A 13723-nucleotide genomic window follows, 5' to 3' on the forward strand; every position below is an offset into this window, starting at 1 on the left:
GCCGTTTCTGTATTTAAACTACACACATACATGAATTCTACTCTGCACGTTCTACTGTTCGTAGGCATTTCTACATTAGCCCACTACGTGTATGGCCTTCTAAATCTAATGCATGTTTAACGTGTAAATATATTTACGTTTCCTATATCATAATATCACTCTAATTGACTTTATGCTATAGTCATCAACTCCACATTACAATATGCATTTCATTCCTACGTTTATAACATATACGTCTAAATATGGCTACGATATACTTTATGTTCAAATTGCGCTCTCTCAAGACTAAAAAAGGAGGAAGATAAGATCAAACAATGTAAAACTTACAAATTCAGGAGGGACAAAGAGGACTATGCCAATAGGCAAATATTTACATTTGCCAGAAAATATGATACATTTCGTCTGCAGGAGGTGAGCCAGTCAGAGGAACAAGAGGAAACTCTGTCTACTTCTGACTTGAGCTCTGCGGTGGAGAGTGAGTCTGATGCAGAGGGTCGGAAAGATCGACAGAAATGGAACTCAATTAGACTCACAATGGGAGAGGAATTCGAGTAACTGAGACGCAGCAGGAGAGAAACACTGTGACCAAGAGGCCAACCGGCAAAAAACGGCGCACAAGGAGCAGGAGAGAAAGAAGGAGCTCAGTCAGGCAAAGCCGGCAGCAAGCGGGGTGGTCGGGACGGGGGACATGGAGGAACAAGTAAACAGGCTGACAGCTACACCCCCCCCCCCTTCCCCCCGGACAAGTCAAAGTCAATACGATCATCAACCTGGCTAAAATAAAACTGACTACAACAGAGGAACAGCTTCTCTCCCTGGGGCTAACTTACTGCCCTGAATCCAATTTTGATTATACACATAAGCCTGCAGATGTGTATAAATTTATCAGGAAACTCAAGCTTCAGAAGTTCCACAAATTACAGCCTCAAACCTAGTCAAATTCGAGTGCAACAACAATTACCTCAAGCACATCGAAATTAATAGCTGCGTACTGTGGCATACTGAAAGATCTGCAGGAACTAGAAAGTGGAGCAGACATCACCCAAGGAGAGGGACCGCAGGGGGCGAATACAAATGAATATGCAGGACAGGAATCACCGGGATTTGGAGCATTGACCTGGATCAAGCCAGACACCCCCTTCAAAGTCAAATCCAAATTCACACCGATCACGGTGAGAGATTCTGTGGATGTTTTTAATGAACTAGGGCCATATGTATGAAGCTAATTTTCAGTGGCAAACGCTGCGAATCGCAAAAAACAGCGTTTGCAATTAAAAATTAGCAAATCCCAATGTATGAAGCAAAAATTCATCGCAAAATAAGGAATCGCTAAAATAGCGATTCCTTACTTTGCGTAAGCCAGAATTCTGCAATTTCCATACCGATTCCTTAATTTACGATCATCCCAGTTAGCGATAATCGCAAATCTGGAAATCGCAAATAAGGATTCGGTATGGAATGTATCAAAAAATCGCAAATTGCGAATTCACGAAATTGGCAATTTTGAGAATCGCAATTACCACCAAGTGAGAGAAAGTGGTAACCAGGTGCAAAGTATTAAAGGAAGCCCACAATGCAACAGACTTTTTCCCACAATGTCTGGGCTTTACGTGATAGTGAGGAGGCGAAGACTGAGAGCTGCTGCGCAGAGGAGGAGACGCCAGGAGAGGATATACCGTGCCCACATCACCATCTACCAGCGCACTGAGGAGGACATCTACACCCACTACAGACTGGAGGAAGACAGTATACTAGATTTAATTGAAGAACTCAGACCCTATCTTGAACACCCCACACGCAGGACACAAGCCATCGCCACTCACATCCAGGTCCTGTGTTCACTACACCTACTGGCCTCAGGTGGTTTTCAGGGGGTAATAGCCACAGCAGGAGGGGTGTCACAAAGTGCCCTGTTGCGCTTTTTCCATGCGTTCCTCGATGCAATGGCACAGAGGATGCAACACCACATTCACTTCCCCATCACCCCACTGGACCTAGCCCAGACCAAGCAGGACTTTTACAATATTGCCCAATTCCCCCACGTCAAAGGATGCATGGATGGGACACATATTGCAATATCCCCCCCCTCAAACAATGGGTACGTATTCAGAAAACGGAAATGCTACCATTCACTAAACATACAGGTGGTGTGTGATGCCAAAAACATAATCACTGACATAGTAGCAAAGTATCCAGGCAGCACACATGACGCTTTCATCTTCCGTCACAGTGGGCCATACCGTAGACTCTCAAGAGGTGATTTTGGCGAGGGATACCTACTAGGTAAATGCATTTAAACATAGGGCACATTTCTACTGACTACCATGTGCATTTCAGTGACTAACCATTGACATTTCATCCCACAGGTGACAGTGCTTATGCAGTCCGGGATTTCATTATGACACCCTACCTCAATCCTGCTAATCTGGGGAGCGGCGATATAACCGAGCACACATTTCTACAAGAGGCACCATTGAACGCACTTTTGGCATACTGAAGAGCAGATTCTGATACATGCATAAAAAAAGTGGAGGAGCACTCCAATACAGCCCAGAAACATGTTGTAAAATAGTGGTAGCATGTGCCATGCTGCACAACATCGCCACCAGGAAAGGCGCACCAGTGGAGTTGAGCGAATCTGAATCCTCTGACGTGGAGGGGCCTGGACCTGGATGCATGGCAGCTGGTGTAGCTGGTGCTGCAGCTGGGCGCCAGAGGCGTGATGAGATTACGCGCAACTACTTCTAGGTAAGAAATAATGACACAATGACAATTCTTATATGTGTGACTGTGTTTTAATTCCTTAATTGCAGGATAAACAATGCCACACGTCCTTCATGCTAACTAGTCACACTCCTAATATCATGCACATGTTTAACTCACAGTGCTACAATTAAACAGGAGTGATTGCAAAGTCAAGTCTTTATTTGACCTCTCCCAATGCCATCAAAATGAACTCCACATATGCGACCCAGCCGAGCTAAGGCCGCTGCTAGTTGTTGCACCGCGTAATTCTAATTGTACGTAGCAGGCCTATTGTTCCTGCCACTACGGCGCCTCTCCATGATGGGTGGTGGGGTGTTGCTGCTCCGCACAGACTGTGCGTCCTCTTCACTGGGAGTTAGTACTCCAGGGCCTGTAGTACGGACTGCCCGCAGCTCATCAAGAGCAGATGTTGCCTGCACAACTGCTGTAGCGATGTCCTGGATGCCATGTGAAAACTCCCGCTGCATTACAATGCTACGCCTGGTCTGGATGTTAGTGGCAGAGGCCAAGCGGTTGATGGCCCGTGTATATCGGTCCGTGCGCTCCAGCTCTCGGCGCCTAGCATCACATTCTGTGCGCAGCTCACCACAAAGCGCATGCATGGCACCCCTCAGTTCGCCTTGTATTCCCCTGAGCCCTGCACTCACCTCTCGTTGTAATGCCTTAATGTTTTTTGCTTGCAGGCGCTGCACCTGCAACATATTCAATTCCAGGCCGGTAAACACAGATTCATCACCCTGATCTCCAAAACAGCTGGGCGTGCGTTGTCTGCACCTGGCTGTGCCTTGTGGGACATAGCTGTCTTGTGGATGGGACTCTTGCTGTGGCCGTGTGTCTTCAGAGTGCAAATTACCATTGCTGTCCTCTGCCTCGTCCTCCATTGGTGGTAGTGGTCTCACTATGTTTCTCCTCTGTTTTTTTGGAGGATTGACAGGGCTGTCCTCTCCATCTGTTTCTTGCTCCTGCCCTGCGTCTCTAGAGTCTGGACGTTCGGTCACTGTTCCACTGCCTGTAGGCTGTGTAGTAGATGGTGCTGTGGACAGAACAGCACACATTTATTAACTTTACTCATTTGCAATGTGAAAATAAAATATTTCACAGTTTGGGATTACATTACTTTTTTATTTCTCTTTCCTGACCTGCACATGCAATATTTGACTAGCGTGGCTGATAAACACAACTTTGATTTTCATGTGACTACATCTCCAAAGATGCATTGCTGTGTCTGCCTGTGTACCTGCTCTGGCATGAAATTTAAATTTATTTTCCCTGACCCTAGGTCGCTGCTGGGGGGTGTCTGGGGAGTGTTAGGGGTGTGATGGCATGCTTCTTACCTGGTCTAGATGCTGGTTGATCTGAGCTGCCTAGGTCAGCCACGCCCGTCGCGCTTTCAGTTAGCAGGGTACCCTCCACAAGTTCCTCCAGAGGTGTGGAGTCCGGCACAGTTGAGGTCCCTCCACCGGTGTGCCCTGACTGCTCCAGCCTGGCAGCCAACTTCTCTTTGGAGCGCTGGCGCAGGTCGTACCAGAGCTTTCGTAGTACATCCACACTCCGGTGTGTCACTCCCAGCGCGTTCACTTTTGCCTGTATGGCAGCCCAAATGCGTCTTTTACGGGTCTCTGGCACCTTCAGGGAATTCTTTCCAAACAGCGAATCATGATTTGGCACCATCTCCTGTATCAATCTCTCCAGTTCAGCCTCTGAGAATTTTAGTTTTCTTTTTCTAGAACTTTCTCCCTCCTGCTGCTGCTGCTGCTACTGCTGTGTTTCAGGCATTGCCATGTTTCCACTTTCAGCCATGGTGTTTCAGTTGCACTGTCCACTCTTCCACTCTCCCTCACTGTGACTCTCACTCAGCAATTCTGGTGCAGCATGGGTAGTCAGTCACTTCCTGGTACTGATGTCATGAAGCTGCACCAGAGTTTCCGATTGGCTGATTTGCAAAATTCGCTAAATTGCGATTTTTTCCATTAAGGAATCGCAATTTTGCAATTTTTTGGGGTTTAACACCTTGGCTGCTAGGACTTTTCCCCTCCTGTGCTGGAAATCTGTGATCCTTAGTGTACATGACGAGCTCAGCTCGTCATGAGCACAGCTCCAGTGTGCCTCATGACGAGCTGAGCTCGTCATGAGCATCGAAAGGGTTAAGGAATCGCTTTTTGGGTTCTCGCAGATGAATAGCGATTTTTATCGAGAAAAAAGGGAGGTCCCAAAACGTGTTTTCCCCATGTTAATTTCCATAGGACGATTAGACACGGCTACAGCCCGAACCGCTTAACGGAATTACACCAAATTTGGGAAAATGGTAGGGTCTGGTACGCAGATCACGCTTTTGGTTAAATGGTGTAAATCCCTCCAGATAGTTGCTGAGAAAATCAAAAGATATATATATCACGGCAGAGCCTAACCACACATCTCATTGTGAGATCTGATTGGCTGTCAGCACTTCATCCAAGAAGTGTTGGCAGCCATCTTGGGACCAATATACATGATAGCACTTCATTAAAAAGCATTGCAGTTAATAGAAGGTTTTAGGACTTTAGTTACATTATAAATCATTTGTTGATGGTACCATACTCATTTTAGGAATTGTGGTGTGTTCTAAGGTGATTTTACCATGTGAAAAAGCCTTCTGCTGGGATATCATGAATCATGTTTGAAAGAAAACTAGTATTTCATGCTTTTCCCACAGTGGTTTGGAAGGGGATCTATAAGCTAAACTGAAAGCATATTTTCTGTAAATTCACATTATCTTTCTCAGTCATGTGAGAATGAAGTCTGACATTCTCAGTAAAACATGGACATCCAACAAGGACAGAGACTGTCAGTTGATTCCTTTGTGTTCTACTGCAGCTTCCCAGAGTGTTCAAAAGAACAACTAGAGCGCTAACAGTCCTACTTTTTACAAAGGTATGGCACACCTGAAGCCATCCTGATTGGAATAAAGTGGTAACTCTTAAAACATTTAATTTAAAAAGGAACAAAATGAGGGGGTATATTTTGCCACAGAAAGTATGATTAGTGCTGCAGAAAGAAACATTAGGGCACATTTGAGTGACTTCTCAAATCCTCTTCTATTTCATTAAAAAATTCTGACATGCAGTCTCCCAAGATGGCCACCAGAGACAAAAGAGCCCAAATGGAGCACAAATATCCCCCAGATGTAGCCCAAGTATAGCCCAATGACAGAATGTCCCAGAGTGTTCTAAAGAACAACTAGAGCGCTAACAGTCTTACTTATGACAAAAGTATGGCACACCTAAAGTCATCTTGATTGGAATAAAGTGGTAACACTTAAAACATTTAATTTGCAAAGGAACAATATGAGGGGGTTCATTTTGTCATAGAAATTATGATTAGTGCTGAAGAAAGAAAAATTAGGGCACATTTTGACTTCTCAAATCCTCTTCTATTTCATTAAAAAAATTCTAAGATGCAGACTGAAACATGCACTTTGAATACCAGCAGCAGACTTCCCTGGTGAGCAGCAGCTTTACTACAGTGATCTAATGAGCAACTAGAGTACTAACATTCAGAATTTGTGGCAAATGTCATCAGTGATGTCATTTGAGATGTCATCAGTGATGTCATCAGTGATGTCACTGACCATGTCATGAATGATGTAATATGTGACATCATCAACAGTGGATTGCGGTTTTGTATGAGTAAAATGTCCAGCTAACTATAACTGGTGTGAAACCTATGTTTTTTTCAGTGAATATATATATATATATATATATATATATAGATATATATGTGACTGTAAACCTCCTTCACACCAAAAGAGCAGAGGCCACATCGGGAGAATTACGAGGAAGCAGCTTAAATAGCATTTGAATGGCGAATGCATTTCGGCGAGTATTGCCTTCTTCAGCGCCCAAGATGTTCACACAGCTTCCAGGATCGCATAATGTTCAGTCCTGCCGCCCACTTTGTAGAAGAAGGTCGGCTCTGCCCCCTATGACGATGCACACCACCTGTTGCAGCCTACCAAGTAGTGCTAAACTGCAACACCCAGAATGCACTGTCCGAATACCAGGTAGGTGGTGATAGGAGTAAATACCCTGTGGGGTGATCGGATTGTTGGATTTGCTGTGTTGAAAGCCCAAATGTGATCCCTTGAAATGCCGATAAAGTACTCCCTCGAGTCCCCACACCGCCTCAGCCTACGTGTTAAGGTCCAAATTCCAGCGGGCAGACATGGCAATACACATCGCCCATAGCCCGGTACAATACCTAACAACCGCTCTGCTTCTTCCAAAACGCCGTGGTGGGCTCCGGAGCAATCCAATCCCTTGGTACACGAAAAGAACATGCCGAAACAGAGCCAGTGTTCTCCGGGCCACTTGTGAAGCGGGGGCTTCTCTGCTGCATCTCTGGAAAACACAAAAAATATGGCTGTAAACCTCCTTCACACCAAAAGAGCAGAGGCCACATCGGGGGAATAACGAGGAAGCAGCTTTAGTAGCATTTGAATGGCGAATGCATTTTGGCGAGTATTGCCTTCTTCAGCGCCCAAGATGTTCACGCATAATGTTCAGTCCTGCTGCGCACTTTGTAGAAGTAGGTCGGCTCTGCCCCCTATGACAATGGCACACCACTTGTTGCAGCCTACCAAGTAGTGCTAAACTGCAACACCCAGAATGCATTGTCCGGATACCAGGTAGGTGGTGATAGGAGTAAATACCCTGTGGGATGGGCGGATTGTTGGATTTGCGGTGTTGAAAGCCCAAATGTGATCCCTTGAAATGCTGGTAAAGTACTCCCTCGAGTCCCCACACCGCCTAAGCCTACGTGTTAAGGTCCAAATTCAACCGGGGGCAGATATGGCAATACACATCGCCCATAGCCAGGTACAATACCTAACAACCACTCTGTTTCTTCCAAAATGCCATGGCGGGCTCCAGAGCAATCCAATCCCTTGGTACACGAAAAGAACCTGCCGAAACAGAGCCAGTGCTCTCCAGGCCACTTTTGAAGCGGGGGTCTCTGTGCTGCGTCTCTGGCAAATGCAGAAAATATGACTGTAAACCTCCTTCACACCAAAAGAGCAAAGGCCACATCGGGGGAATAACGAGGAAGCAGCTTTAATAGCATTTGAATGGCGAAAGCATTTCGAAGAGTATTGCCTTCTTCAGCGCCCAAGATGTTCACACAGCTTCCAGGATCGCATAATGTTCAGTCCTGCCGCGCACTTTGTAGAAGAAGGTCGGCTCCGCCCCCTATGACGATGGCACACCACCTGTTGCAGCCTACCAAGTAGTGCTAAACTGCAACACCCAAAATGCACTGTCCGAATACCAGGTAGGTGGTGATAGGAGTAAATACCCTGTGGGGTGGGCGGATTGTTGGATTTGCGGTGTTGAAAGCCCAAATGTGATCCCTTGAAATGCCGGTAAAGTACTCCCTCGAGTCCCCACACTGCCTCAGCCTATGTGTTAAGGTCCAAATTCCAGCGGGGGCAGATATGGCAATACACATCGCCCATAGCCAGGTACAATATCTAACAACCGCTCTGTTTCTTATATAGATATATATATGTGTATGTTGTGTGTGTGTGTGAGAAACTGAAAGAGAGGGAGTAGGAGAGGAGGCGAGGTTTGCGAAAAAGAACTGGAAGGAGGTGTGAAAGATCACTTTACCAGAGGGCCACTTTGAAGGTTGGGTCTCTAGACAATTGCTCATTTGTGCATGCCTTAAAAAAGTCTCTGAAAAAAATCCTTTATATAGAAAACCAAGAATGCATTTTTATGTGCATTCCTAACTCCTTTTGCTTTGAAGATACTCATATTCTTCAAATGATGCCCAGTTGGTGGCCATCAGGACCTACCCCTGTTCTATACAAACTTGCGTTGTGCCATACACAAGTAGATGAACACCTTGAACTATGTATCACCAGTCAACATCTGAATATGTGTGAATTAAAAGCAATATAACTAGACAGTTGGGAGCGTGGCTAACCAAACATGGTGGTGGACGCATTCTAGGGAGCTCCGCATCATGGCCTGAGAATCTTTCAGTTCTCCTGCATTGGCAGTGGACATTGAAGTGCCTAATCAGCACTGATGAAAGCCTAATGCCAGCGCGGACCGGCAGTGAAAATATAAGACTTTGAACTGCATTACTTGTCACGAAATAAAAGACTGACCTGCAGCACTGAAGCAAGACGAGGCGGAGCCGGTACCCGGTACCCAAGGGGTGCTCAGCTTCGGCATAAGCGGAGACTGTGCCGATCTGTGCTGCCTGAAGCGCTGGACACCCATCCCTGGCTGAGACGCAGCACGAAAACCCGGTGAGGGGAGGTGTCTATCTGCCTAGAGGCCACATGCTCGTCCCGGGGCGCCGAAGAGGAAGTGCACTGGGGTCGGCGGTGACTCTGGGCTGGCTAGGGGAGGTGTGACCCCCCTTCGCCTGGGGCTGATTATGCGACTCTCTCCCTCTCCTGGTACCATGGAACTGCAGCAGACCACCGAGACCTGCTTAAGCCCACCTGGCCAATCCGTAAGTGCCCTGGGGTGATGCCGTGGTCTGCAGAAGAGTGGGGATAAATGGAAGAGAGGCCCTAGCCTGAGTGCGCACTTGGGAGTAGGCTGCACGCAAATGAGCCTTGGCAGGGGGGTGAGCCACTTTCGGACAGCGGCCCGGGCCCGCTGACTGACGCAGGCGGAGACCCCTCCCTCCCGAGACTGTGAACATACATGACCCCCCTTCACACCAGGGGGCTGCGGTAACTCTCTGGGCACTAGCATAGTGCCAATATCAGCAACACTTCCTATCCTCCCACAGCAATATTCTGGAGAAATAAACAGACAAGGCACCTTTTTTGTGGAGAAAATTGCTGCAGGATTATTTGCATAACAAATATGCCAACATAATGGGTTATCTTATGGGCGATCCCAGGGCAGGCAGCCCCTTGCCGCGTGCCACCTGATGGGCCAAAGAACACCGTGGCCAATCCAATCGGTGTTTGTCAGATTTGGGGGAGGGGTGACCCCTCCCACCGGTGGACCGCCAGTCCACTCCCTTGCTCACGTCCCAGAGGGGGGCGGAACCTTCCAGGCAACCCCCGGTTGCTCGGGTTCACAACTGCCCGTAGGACTAACGGGGCGCCGTCGCTCCTCCAGGGTCCAACGCGAGGACCTCCCTGGGGATATTTGGCTTTAGCACCCTTACTGTGCTCGTACAGAGGGTACCCTTCTGTACCTTAAAGCCTCTGGATCGCCCTGTAACTCCGCCTGCAACACAAAATAACAAGTTAGACAAACTCACCCCCCTACCCCCTGCCTGAATGCCGGATAAGCGGTAGGAAGGGAAACAGCATCAGTGCAGGGTGAAAAGAGGGAGCCCAGTGGGCGGGAGAGGTAAATGTAACTCGCCCCCGCCCACTCATGCCCAGAAGTGACGCGGCATGCGGACCCTTAGGGGGTTGCATACACTGGGCGGCTGCCTCGTGTGCCCTCCTGTGGCACTAAGGGGGGCCGCCCTCTTAGGATGGTCCCCTGCGTGGACCCAGGGCAGCCCGCATAGTGCCAATATTGGCAACACTTCCCATCCCCCCACAGCAATATCCTGGAGAAATAAACAGACAAGACACCTTTTTTGTGGAGATTATTGTTGCAGGTTTATTTGCATAACAAATATGCCAACATGGTGGGTTATCTTACGGGCGATCCCAGGGCAGGCAGCCCCTCGCCGCCTGCCACCTGATGAGTCAAAGTACACCGTAGCCAATCCAATCGGTGTTTGTCAGATTTGGTGGAGGGGGACCCCTCCCACCGGTGGACCCCTAGTGCACTCCCTTGCTCATGCTCCAGAGGGGGGCAGAGCCTTCCAGGCAACCCCTGGTTTCTCAGGTCTACAACCGCCCGTAGGACTAACAGGGTGCCGTCGCTCCTCCAGGGTCCAACGCGAGGACCTTCCTGGGGATATTTGGCTTTAGCACCCTTACTGTGCTCGTGCAGAGGGTACCCTTCTGTACCTTACAGCCTCTGGATCGCCCTGTATCTCCGCCACAGCTCTGGGTGTGGCCACCGTCCCAGCCAGGCCACCCACCAAGGTAGGCATCTTTACCTAAATCCTGCTGCTTCCAAGGCCTCCCTCAGATCAAGCAAGGACAGGTGTGTCCCCTATTCATCAGAACACCTTGTGGACTTGGCGTGCAGCTGGCCAAGCCTGATAAAACCAAAACCCTTTGTTCAGGGCCTCTACACATGGCACTATTAACTTTTCTGCATAAGGTTTCCACGGCACCCCTGGCTGGGCCCCTTCCATACTGCATTAGGGTATCTCTGACCATCAAACTCACATGCCCACCAATGTTTGCATACTTACACCAAGAGTAATTCACTTCTGGTAGCAGTACCCTCCTACCCTGGAAAGTCAAATCATTGCTTCCCAGGTGTCAGACCAGTGTAATGAGAGGGGAGACACTCTCCCCGGCCATGCCGCTGCTTCTACAGAAGCTGTTCCAGTGCCTGTACCATAACACTACCCCTCACTAGGGTGGCTTATGGCCGGCTGTTCCCTTAACACCATGGATTCTCATTGCCCCACCTGCAAGCATGTCCTGCCAAGTCAGCAACTCGAAGGGGGACCCAGTATCTGGGGCACTCGCCTCGCCCAGCCCAGCCCTTGTAGCCCATTTGTACTTTAATCCAGAGTTTCCCCAATCTTTGGACCGTGGCACACTAGTTGGATGAGCACTTCCACAGCCTGCATGGCTGCCAGCCAGGCTATAGAGCGGGAACATTTACACATGTTTATTGTTACTTAACTCGATGGTACTTGTTCTATATACCCCAGAAGGATAAAATGCTAAGTGGACCTACCAGGATGTGAACATGTGGCCAAGAGATCAAGCACAAGTCCTTTCAGTTCTGCCGCTCGACAGGCCTGTGAACTTGTATACCCAGGCTGACTTCTGTCCTCTTAAGCCTTACTTGGACATGCCTGAGCTGTAACCCCACATTTAAAAAATGCCAGCCCCGGCTGACCACCAAAATGCAGTCCCAATGTTAGCTGACAACTCCCAAGAAAACTTTGCTTAATTGAAGCCACTGGTAATATGAAATCCTTGTTGATCAGGGAACATGGAGTAAACCTATGAGTAATGTCCCTGTACCCTCTCAACTATGACTGCAAACTGTGCTCTGGTAGTTGTCCGCATTAGAGCTCCATCCCCTCAATTTCAGCACTATCAAGGAAAACCGCACCCTCTTGGGAATGGCACCCTCACGCTGACAGAAAGTGGCTATTCGTGTGTAGCCCATAACCTTCAGTTTTTTTCCTGACAGTATACCAGGATTATGCTGAAACTTAGCTTGCTTTACTGCTGAGTGCATGTTGCACAATCACATATATGTCTTTGTCTATTCCGTTTCTGGCCGCCAAGTTTGATGAAATTGCCAGCCCTAATCACGGGTGAAATAAAAGGAAGCTTTACTGCTACCCATGTGCGCAGCTGCTGGTGCTAATGATGGTCCAATATAGCACCGGTAAACTAGATGCTGTACTATAGCAATAGTGGGCCATTGCAGCGCTATATTAAAGTTCATGGCTAACCTACTCACCAATGGCAAAACAAGAGAGGCTGTAAATTTGAAGCCAACTGAAATGATTGTTAGATAGACCCAACAGGGAGTGATCCTGTGAAATGAGGGAGGGACCACTAAACCCTGCATGTGAATCAGCCCAGATTTACTTAGCCATGACCCCTCCTAAGCCCTTTGAGAGGTAGAACCCGGCCCCCCAGTGCACCTGAGCCAGCAGAAACGGGGAATAAGAGGTCCTGCTCCGCTGGCAGAGTCCCAGTCTAACTTGTGCAGATGTAGAAACAATCGCAATGGACCGCACACCGCTAGCCCCTCCTCCAGATCGCCCCTCGGGACTCTGGTACATGGAGTTCTTGAGTGGTTCACCCCAGTGGGTGCAAGTAGGTACTTGTTGGACTGATGATCTCTAGACCCGATACATGTCCCGGGTTTTAGGATATCGCCCGAGACATGGCTCGGGTTTCGGGATAACTTCCCTCATCAGTAGAGAAAATAGTTAGGGGTGGAAGAAAAGGCCGCCAAGCAACCGTCAAAGGCCTCGATGCCCGAACCGGCACGCAGGTGCGTCGTCCAGGAGCTCGTCAGCTCAAAGCTCAAGGGAGCCAATTTGTAGAAACAATCGCAATGGACCGCACACCGCTAGCCCCTCCTCCGGATCACCCCTCAGGACTCTGGTACATGGAGTTCTTGAGTGGTTCACCCCAGTGGGTGCAAGTAGGTACTTGTTGGACTGATGATCTCTAGACCCGATACATGTCCCGGGTTTTAGGATATCGCCCGAGACATGGCTCGGGTTTCGGGATAACTTCCCTCATCAGTAGAGAAAATAGTTAGGGGTGGAAGAGAAGGCCGCCAAGCAACCGTCAAAGGCCTCGATGCCCGAACCGGCACGCAGGTGCGTCGTCCAGGAGCTCGTCAGCTCAAAGCTCAAGGGAGCCAATTTGTAGAAACAATCGCAATGGACCGCACACCACTAGCCCCTCCTCCGGATCGCCCCTCGGGACTCTGGTACATGGAGTTCTTGAGTGGTGCACCCCAGTGGGTGCAAGTAGGTACTTGTTGGACTGATGATCTCTAGACCCGATACATGTCCCGGGTTTTAGGATATCGCCCGAGACATGGCTCGGGTTTCGGGACAACTTCCCTCATCAGTAGAGAAAATAGTTAGGGGTGGAAGAGAAGGCCGCCAAGCAACCGTCAAAGGCCTCGATGCCCGAACCGGCACGCAGGTTCGTCGTCCAGGAGCTCGTCAGCTCAAAGCTCAAGGGAGCAAATTTGTAGAAACAATCGCAATGGACCGCATACCGCTAGCCCCTCCTCAGGATCGCCCCTCGGGACTCTGGTACATGGAGTTCTTGAGTAGTTCACCCCAGTGGGTGCAAGTAGGTACTTGTTGGACTGATGAT

At 48.7% G+C, this 13723-nt stretch overlaps 1 pseudogene; it reads right to left on the reverse strand.

Moving 5' to 3' along the window:
* Positions 1 to 3014: 3014 nt before the first annotated feature.
* Positions 3015 to 4566, reverse strand: LOC147693584 (uncharacterized; annotated as a pseudogene).
* Between the last annotated feature and the right edge of the window lie 9157 nt (positions 4567 to 13723).

This window comes from Lissotriton vulgaris, chromosome 8 (assembly GCF_964263255.1).
Source record: "Lissotriton vulgaris chromosome 8, aLisVul1.2, whole genome shotgun sequence".
Taxonomy (NCBI): domain Eukaryota; kingdom Metazoa; phylum Chordata; class Amphibia; order Caudata; family Salamandridae; genus Lissotriton; species Lissotriton vulgaris.